General features: G+C 44.7%; 1 protein-coding gene across 1 annotated transcript in view; it reads right to left on the reverse strand.

Annotated features, from left to right (window-relative positions):
• CLASP1 (cytoplasmic linker associated protein 1) overlaps nucleotides 1–8,830 on the reverse strand; it is a 4,127,769-nt gene that overhangs the window by 2,637,933 nt on the left and 1,481,006 nt on the right. The gene's annotated exons all lie outside the window — the stretch shown is intronic.

The raw sequence follows: 8,830 nt of genomic DNA on the forward strand, positions 1-8,830 counted from the left end.
CTTGTCAAGAGAGAAAGAGAGAGAGACAGTGAGAGTGAGAGAGAGGATGAGCCATGAAAGGACAATGCTAGCAACAGCAAAAAATAAATGTCATCACAATGGCATAAAAAACAACAAAAAACAAGGGGATGAAAAGAGGGAGTGGCAACTGGAGGGAGTGATCATTCAAACATCTACTGTTATGGTAAGTTTACTTACACAACTGTACTATGTTCATCATATTGATTGCTGCTACAGTAGTTTTAGCTATATATGGGACAATGCTAGCTTACTGCATTTGGGAGGCAGAAGGAGAAGGATCCAGCAGCCCCTGAAGAATGGAGATAGCAAAGCCTGACCTGGACCTAGAGAAGGAATCAAGCTTATAGTGCTTTTCAAAAGTGTGTACAGCGGACCAAACAGCAGCTTTTGGAAGACTTCTAGAATCCATCCCTTTCCAAAACCCCATACATGAAGCCAAAACCCTGGAAGACTGGTCCTTGTCCTTACCTGGAAGAGTTTTGTTACAGTGAATATATCAAAAGGTAATAGCCTTAAATAATCATTTGGAAATAGTGTGTTTTGACACAGGTTCCCTTCTTCTCATCTTTATAAAAAAATAACAACTGATCTGAAGATCTGAAAGATTTAGTTCTATCAAGATGGTACTTGAATTGCCTGTTATAGAGTATCCTTTCATCCTCATTTTAGGTTCAGGAAAGAAAACAGGGAAAGGGATAGTTAGGCTTAAAGTAAACTCGGATGCTACTTTGGGCATAAAATGAGGATTGGTTCTCAAAGAAACCCTGTCACTGTGAAAAATTAAACAGGGCTGACTCACCATAAGAGCTTGTGACTCAGGTACTCTTCTTGCAGAGCCCAGAGAAATCAGTAAAACTGCTTTCCACGTTAAGAACCGCAAGTAAGCCAGGTTAGCTGGTTCAAATAGAGCAAGTGTTAGTTTCTCTAGCACAAAATTAAGATCTCTAGGAGGAGCAATCAGTTTACTATGAGGCCTCTTATGCAAAACCCCTTTCAAAAACAGTTTGACAAGAGACAGCAGTGAAAGGGGAGGAACAATAGGCAGACATGCTGAAATGGCTGATAAATGAACCTTGAGAGAAATAAGAAAGGCCATATGACAGTAACTTACACAAACAGCCTGCACTGAATGTGCTGTTTATGTTGTGGATACCAACTAGAAAACCTTTTCCATTTGCTAATATATGATTCTGAGTAGATCCAGTCTGTGAGGAAGCTTGTGGTGAGTGACCTGGCCATTTTGAAAAAGAAGGGGAAACCATGGATACCTCTGCCAAAACAGAGTCACTACAATAAGTGTGGGGAATTCCTTCTGAATCTTCAGAAATTCCTGGATATTAGTACAAAAAGCATACAAGAGCATTCCTGTCCAAAGAAAAGAAAAAGCATCTGTCTTCCTGGCTTTCTTGCATGGAGACCTGCAACAAAATCTTGCCAGCTGATTGTTCAAAAAAAGAAGCAAAGAGGCCTACTAGAGGAACTCACCACAGATGGATCAAATCTTGGAAGAGCCCCCCCCCCCAATCTAGTTTCCATGTGTGAGGGTATGCCATGGTCCTGCTTAAATTGCCTGCCACACAATTTTGCTCTGATGGAATTCAGGATGCCTTTAGAGTGAGATTGTGCTGTGAAGCTATATCCCAAGCTAACATGGCCAGTCTGCAAAGGGGTATCCCCCCCCCAGTTGGTGATGTACCACATGACAGTGGTATTTTATATAAGAACTTGATGAGGTCCCAGGGACCAAAAATGACTTCGAGTTGAGTGCCTTGATCATGGCAAGCATATCTTTGACATGTATGTGCCCGTGTCTGTTCTTGGCGTCCCAGACACCCTACACTTTCATTCCTCCTGAAACTGTTCCCTAAGCAAAGTCCAAGGCATCTGTAGTGACTAAATGATTTGAAATGGAGAGGGAGAAGGGGAGACCTGGATTTAAAAATATTTGTTGTCTCCACCAAATGATTTCTCTTCTGATTTCAACACTGGGATTTGCAAAGACAAAGGGTGTTGGTACTGGAACCAAAAAGACTTCAGATACCACTGTACCTTTCTCATGTAGTCTTGCCAGGGGTATCATGAGATTCATAGAAGCCATGAGAAGCAAAATCCTGATGTACTCCCTCACAGTGACTAATGTTTGAGTGGAAAACCTTGGAAATAAGTCTAGATATAGATCTAGTTTTTCCTGTGGAAAAAAAGCTCTTTGAACTAAGGTGTTTAGTTGACATCCCAGGCAGCAACACAATGTGTGAGAAGAAGAATTTTGAATATTCTCTTGGAATCCCATCGTGTGTAAGACATCTCACCTGAGAGAGAGAGAGAGAGAGAGAGAGAGAGAGATATTCCTGAGTCTCTGAGAAACAACACTGCAAGGAAGCAAGTCAACTAAATATGGAAAATTGTTGCTACCCTGTAACCTGCAATGAGCTATATACTTTGTGAACATTCTTGGTGCAGTGGATAGTCCAAAGGATAAGACACAAAACCGATACCGTGATCCAAACATACAAAATCTTAAGAAACATCAGTCTGAATGAACAGGGATATAATGATAAGTATCCTTTAATTTTAGAGTTGCCAAGAAACTTGAAACACGAAGAAGAGATAAAAGGTTGTAAAGTGATGATATTTTGATTTTGGACACAAACAGGTTTAGGAAAGAAATATCCAGAACTGATCTCCAAGCATTTTCTTTCTTTGGTACGAAGAACGTACAGTTGTGTACACTTACCATAAATGCAGATGTACGAGTGTATTCACTGTTGTAGTCCTCACATCTGGGTTATCCCTGCCAGAATAGCACTCTGCCGGCCCAAATACCAGAGACTTAGTATTTCTGAATCTGCTTCTGTCGCTTTAGGACTGACATCAGGTCTTCAGTAGTATAAAGTAAGGCAGCCGACGCCATTAGATCAGTTTTTTTTGCCTTAACATGTCAGGAGCCCCCAAGTAGGAGCCATGTTCTGGTGAAAGAACCCCACCAGCAGAAAGTAAATACCAATATGTCCCTTGTAAGGAAAGAGAAGAAAAAAGGGGGAAGGAGGGGGGGAAACCAGGAATGCAACAGTGAATACACACGAAAGTACAGTTTTGTACCTACCATAAATGTAGATGTCCGATAGGTATGCATCTGCAGTCATAACATATGGGTTGTCCTGCCTCAGGCAGCCCTTCGGTCGGCCGGATTCCAAAGTCTGGGTCTGGCCTCAGCTGATGTTGCACTTTCCCCGAAGTCACAGCTCCTGGGGTATAAAGGCATCAGCCAAAGCCATTTTCCTCAGTGTTTCTTGCCCCAGATGCCAGGTGCCCTCTAGGAAGGCTAAATTTGGATAAATGTTGAATGTTCCAAACAGTAGCAAAAAATATATATACATACATATATACAAACAAACAAATACACCATAACAGATCCCCCCAGCTAGCTGAAAGAGGGGTAAGCACCCTAGGAATACCACAGAGGGGAAGGAGGGTGGGTAATCCTGACTGCAGATGCATACCTATCGGACATCTACATTTATGGTAGGTACAAAACTGTACTATGTCCTTCAAGGATGCATCTGCAGTCATAACATATGGGTAGAATACCATAGCCAAACTGGGGGAGGAGGTACTAAGATAAGGATGGTGTAGTTGAGATCCCCTGTAAAACTGCAGTTGCAAAGCCTGCTCGGGATCTGGAGTATAAAGGTAGATTATAATGCTTGGCAAATGTATGCACGGAGCTCCAAGTAGCAGCTTCTAAAATGTCCTTGGTAGCCACCCCTCGAAGGAAAGCTGTAGTGGTGGCTGTGGCCCTTGTGGAATAAGGCCTGATATGTTCAGGAGCTGTCTTTCCATGAAAAGAGTAGCGAATGCAATTTCCTATCCATTTTGAAATTGTCTGCTTGGAAATTGCTTTTCCTTGCACCGCAGTTGCATAGGCTACAAAAAGTTGGTCAGTTTTTCTGCTAGCTTTAGTTCTGTCCAGATAGTAGCGTAGTTGTCTGTGTATATCCAAGGTGTGCAAGAGTTTCTCTCCTTTGTTCTGCGGGTTAGGGAAGAACGTAGGCAAATGAATGGCTTGGTTCAAGGATACCCTGGATACCACCTTTGGCATGAAAGTTAGATTGGTTCTCAGAGACACTCTATCCTGGTGAAAAATAATGAAAGGCTGCACTGCCATTAATGCCTGTAGCTCGGATACTCTTCTTGCTGAAGTGATTGCCAGAAGGAAAGCAGTTTTCCAAGATAAAAACTGTAAGTCTGCTGATGCTGCTGGTTCAAAAGGGGGTAGTGTCAATTTTTCCAGCACAAAATTGAGATCCCATGCAGGTAGAGGGGGTCTCCTTGGAGGTTTAACATTTTTAATTCCTCTCAGAAATTGTCTGAGTAGAGGGTGAGAGAAGAGAGGAGGATCCATATTGTATTCTGCTGAAATTGCTGAAGCATGAATCTTAATGGAAGAGTAAGACAGGCCATTGTGGAACAATTCTGCTAAGTATTCTAGGATGTGTGGTAGGTTTGCCACTGTAACATCTGTGCCCTTTGATGTGCTCCAAATGAGGAATCTCTTCCATTTAGCTGAGTATGCTTTCCTTGTGGAGGGTCTGTGAGACTCAGGATAATATCCTTGACCCTCTGAGATAAGACAGCTTGGTTTGGTTTCAAGCAATTTTCCAGGCAGTTAGTTGCAGAGTTTTCAAGCTTGGATGCAGGGTCTTGAAATTGTTCTGCGTTAGAAGAAGAGGCCATAGGGGTAGAGGCCATGAGTTCTCCTGAGACATGTTTTTCAGTAGCGGATACCAGTGTTGTCTTGGCCAGTCCGGAGCTATTAGTATCACCTTTGGCTGTTCTTCCCTGATCTTCAGAAGAACCTTGTACATCAATGGGAGAGGTGGGAATGCATACACTATTAGGGCATTCCAGCTGAAAGAGAGAGTGTCCACCCTCCAGGCTTGTGGGTGGTATGTCCTTGAGCAGAATTTCTTCATTTGGTGGTTGAGAGGGGAGGTGAACAGGTCTATCTCTGGCAATCCCCATTTCTTTGTTATGAGTTTGAAAATGTCTGGATGCAGCATCCATTCGTGAGCATCCGTGGTAGTCCTGCTTAAGCTGTCTGCTAGTGAATTCTCTTTTCCTGGTACAAATATGGCCTGCAGCTGGATATTGAGGTTCAGGCCTAGGTTCCACAGATCCACTGCCATCCGGCATAGAGGGTAGGAATGCGTGCCTCCCTGTTTGTTTATGTACCACATGACTGTGGTGTTGTCCGTCCTTATCAGCAGATGTCCTTGCTGGAGGAATGGTTTGAATACCTCGATTGCATGCTTCACTGCCAGCATCTCCTTTTGGTTTATGTGCAAGTTTAACTGTCCTTGAGACCATAGGCCTTGGATACATTTGTCCTCCATGTGTGCTCCCCATCCTAGGTCTGAGGCGTCTGTGGTGATGGTCTGCCTTGGTTTTGGTTTCGTGAAAGGCAACCCTCTGTTGGACTGGCAGGCCTGAGCCCACCACAGGAATTCCTTTTGAAGGCATGGAATGATTGGTATCATGGTTTCTAGACTGTGACTGTGTTGAGACCATACATTCCTTAGGTACCATTGTAGTTTTCTCATATGCAGCCTGGCATGTGGGATCAAGATTATGCAGGATGCCATGAAACCCAGGGCCTGCAGGACTTTCCTTGCAGTAAGCTGAGTTTGTCTTGTCAAAGTCATGAAATAATCTGGAAGTTGTTTTTGTTTTCTTCTGTGAGAAAAGCCATCTGAGTTATTGTGTCCAGATCTGCACCCAAAAGGTTATCCTTTGGGATGGCACTAGTCTTGACTTTTGGATGTTGACTGTGTATCCCAAGGCCTGTAGCAGGTGTATGACATAGGCCAAATCCTTTATCAATTTTGTCTTGTTGTCCGCTTGTATTAGGCAGTCGTCCAGGTATGGGTAGATTTGAATTCCCTGAAGTCTGCAATGTGCAATTACTGATGCCAGGCATTTCGTGAATACTCTGGGCGCAGTAGATAAGCCAAAGGGCAATGCTGAGAATTGATAATGCTCTGATCCTGCAAGAAATCTGAGGTATCTTCTGCAATCTGGTCGGATAGGGACGTGCAGGTATGCCTCCTTGAGATCTAGAGTCACCAGCCAAGACTCCTTGCCCAACATGGGAAGAAGTTGCTGTAGGGTCAGCATTTTGAATTTTGGTACAATGAGATATGTGTTCAGTGCGGACAAGTTGAGAATAGGCCTCCATTGGTTTTCTTTTCTTGGTACAAGGAATAGTCTGGAGTAAAATCCTTGGCCCTGTTCCATAGATGGTACCCTTTCTATTGCTTTCATCTGAAGTAAATTTTTGATTTGTCTGAAAGCCTCTGGCTTCTGATTTGGTGGTACGTTTGGCATTCCGCTCCTTTTTGGTAAAGTGTGGTAGTGAAACCTGTATCCTTTGTCTATTGTTTGCAATGTCCATGAGTCCTTTGTAATGCAATGCCAGTTTTTGAGAATAAAGCCAGCTTTCCAGGGAGCTTCCAGTTGTTCCCTGGTAGGCGGAATCAGAGCCAAGTCATTGTGTCTGTCCTGTGCTAGTGGTTGTAGTTGCAGCTGTGGCAGTACTCCTCTGGTTGGCAGGCTGCCACTGACGGCCCCTGTAGGCACCTTTTGATTGACCTCTGCCTCGAGGGCGTCTATTCCTGCCTCTCTGTGCTCTGGAGGTGTCTGGAAAGGACCAATTCTTGGAAGGCCAGTTTCTGCTGAACCTGAGGTTGGACCTGTAGAAATTCCTTTACTGTTTGCACAGATTTAGCTTTTTCTTCCACCTTCTTTAGAATCTCCTGTGCAGGGGAGCCAAATAAACTGTTTCTCCATTGGAGCATCTAGGAGCTTAGCCTTGACATGGTCTGGCAGGGATTGTTCTTTTAGCCAGGCATGCCTATGAATTACTGCCCCAGTCATAGCTGACCTAAATGAAGCCTCCAGTGCATCATAGCCACATTTTAAGAAATGATTACTGACCTGCTGAGAGTTGTGTACCAAATCCTGAAGGGATTTACATTCTAAAGGTTCAGGAGAAGAAATCTTCTTATTCAGCTGCTCTAACAAATATTCCTGGTACTGTATCATATGGAATTGACAGTTTAAAGCCCTGGCAGAAAGAGTAGCAGATGTATAAACCTTTTTACCCCATCTCTCTAATGCTCTAGACTCTCTTGTCAGAGGGTAGGGGATTTTTAGCAGTGGTAGCTGCAACACCTTTTGGGCCCTGTGAGATAGTTTCTGGATCTGCTGCATGGGCTTTATACAGGTGGAAGTGAGAATCCGGGACCCTGTAATATCTGTCAGGTTTGGCAGGGGCCGGAGGAAGAGAATCAGGTGCAGAACTAACCGCATTATACACATCATCAATTACAGTTAGCACTGGTGGTATGGCTAAGGGCCTATGCTGTGGCAAATGTAAAAAAGTCCTTAGCCTTTTTCTAGAATCAGAAAAATCCTGACCCTGCCATTGAAAGTGTTCCCTCATACAGTGCAAGGTTTCCCCAAAGGAAAATTCTTCAGGAGGGGAGGCAGAAGGGATAGAATCTTCAGCATCTGAATCCTCGTAAGGAGAATAGGCCCCTTCTTGATGGTCTGAGAAATCAGATCCATCTGTGAAGTAGTCAGAGGAGACAGGTTCAGAGGGTTCAGTCCTAGGCCTTTTGTCTGGTGGTGGTTGGGAGGCCCTGTCTGGGTGAGGTTGGGAACCCCTAATCAAGGATATCAGGTCCTCAGGCAAGACTGAGAATCTGAGAACTTGAGGAAGGCCTCTGAGAAGCAGATTTGGCAGGTAAATCCTTTGAAAGTTTGGCAGCTTTAGCCCTGGAGAAGGCCTTAATAGACATAGAAGCTGGGGGCCTAGCTGCCCCACGTGCAGGTGTAGATATGTCCAAAGGAATGGTGTCGGACAAATCTTGGCGTAGCTTCGGTAGGGATTTCTGAAGCCGACTCAGCCGGGGCCTCTCTGGCCTCGGTTGTGAGTAAGGTTTCTGTTGTAGGAAGAACCGAGGGCTCGGTTTCAGCCGAAACCGAGACACTGTGATAGGCCTAGCCGTGGTTTCAGCCGAAACCGCGGGCATGATGTCGGTCCTTTTCCCCTGCTTTTGGCCAAATCGTGAGTCAGTCTTCGACGGCATTTTATATGCAAAAGCGGATCCAAAATATTCTTCTGCAAACTCCGACTGACGTCTAAGAGCCCGTCGGTTGAAGGAGGCACAGGCTAAACAAGCTGATACGTCGTGGTCTGGGCCTAAGCAGGGAAGGCAGTAAGAATGGAAATCCTTATGAGGTATTTGTTTCCCACAAGTTAAACAATTATTTACTTTGTCTGACATCGGCTGAGGCAAGAAAGAGTCCCCAACGGGGTACTTAGCTTTTAGTATTGGTGGCTGAAATCTCTGGATCTGACCGACCGGCACTTGCGAACAGCTTCTGCTTCGGGCACCGCGCGGCAAGAAAGACTGAGGAAAATGGCGTCGGCTGATGCCTTTATACCCCAGGAGCTGTGACGTCGGGGAAAGTGCGACATCAGCCGAGGCCAGACCCAGACTTTGGAATCCGGCCGACCGAAGGGCTGCCTGAGGCAGGACAACCCATATGTTATGACTGCAGATGCATCCTTGAAGGACATCATCTACATTTATGGTAAGTGTACACAACTGTACCAGGTTCTTCGTGTTTTACTGTTGCAGTCATCACATCTGGGTTGATTCCCAAAGCTGAGGAAATGGGTGGAGGCAGTCAAGAAATACCCAGGTTGCAGTCCAATGCAAACATCTGGGTTGATTTGTCCCAA

The sequence above is a fragment of the Protopterus annectens genome, chromosome 6.part0, assembly GCF_019279795.1.
Source record: "Protopterus annectens isolate FY-2018-M chromosome 6.part0, PAN1.0, whole genome shotgun sequence".
Lineage (NCBI taxonomy): Eukaryota > Metazoa > Chordata > Ceratodontiformes > Protopteridae > Protopterus > Protopterus annectens.